Below are 1,180 nucleotides of genomic sequence, written 5' to 3'. Positions count from 1 at the left end.
GTCCCTCTAGTTGGAAGCTCTTATTTTCCTAAGAGGCAGAAGGTATGATGAAGATATTTAGCTAAGTTTGAGCCCCATTTTCCCCTTCATTTTCTAGCTTTTGGGTCAGTTACTTTTACCTGAAATAGCCCTTCTAGGGTTGTTTGTGAACTGCACAGAGAGCTTAGAGCAGTTAGTGACACACAGAGTTCTGAGTGAGTGTCGGTAGCTATTGAACCATTTCATCCTGAGTACCTGGGACAGGCGATTAAGATGGCAGTGTACAAGGCTGGNCAGTGGAAGAGGAAACTTTGGGCTGAGTTGTACCTGGTGGTCCACTGCTCTCTGCTTAATAATTATTATTTATTGATGCCTTTATGTGTGCGTGTGTACAAGCATGTGCATACCTGAGGAGCCAAGAGTGTTAGATCCCCTGGGACTGGGTTTATAGCAGCTGTGAGGATGTGGGTGCTGGGAACCAAAACAGTCCTTTGAAAGAGCAGAAAGAGCTCTTCATCACCATCATCCCCCCTCTCTGTCTCTCTCTTTCTGTCTCTCTCTCTCTCCCTCCCTCCCTCCCTCCCTCCCTCCCTCCACTGTTTAGAGGCTATTATCTGTGTCTTTGTATCTTTTTTTGGCGTTAGATATTAAGGATTGCATCCTTAATGTACAATAGCTTTGGTGAGATAAATCCTACATATATAACTCACCTATATAAGCTATGCAATTCAATGAGTTTGATAAATACTCACAGCCTTTCCTCCATCACCACAGTTACTAACACTGTTTACATTACTCCAAAGAGACCCTGTGCCTCGTAGCGGTTTCTCCCTGCTCTCCATCAGTTCCTTGCCTGTCACTCAAGCTCCAGGCAACCTGCATTCACTGTCTACAGCTCTGACTCCTCTGGGCGGTTCACAGAACTGGGATACTGTATAGAACTGCAATACTATGGTCAATGGCCTCTTGTATAGTTGTTTTTATTTAGCATAATTTTGTTTTCTTCAACCAAAATATGTTTTATCTTAGACTCCTTTTAAATCTGATTCAAATTACATCTGTCAAAGTAATACAGTGCAAAAAATCTGCACCCGCACACGCAAAGGAGCCTGAAAAGGGTCACAGGGTTATGGGGACAAATCACTCCTGATGTGGAACCGGAGTACGTCACAAATGTCATTGGCATGGTCCAGGAGAGAGA

This window comes from Mus pahari, chromosome 2, assembly GCF_900095145.1.
Source record: "Mus pahari chromosome 2, PAHARI_EIJ_v1.1, whole genome shotgun sequence".
NCBI lineage: Eukaryota > Metazoa > Chordata > Mammalia > Rodentia > Muridae > Mus > Mus pahari.
Note: the sequence above shows the minus strand (reverse complement) of the source record.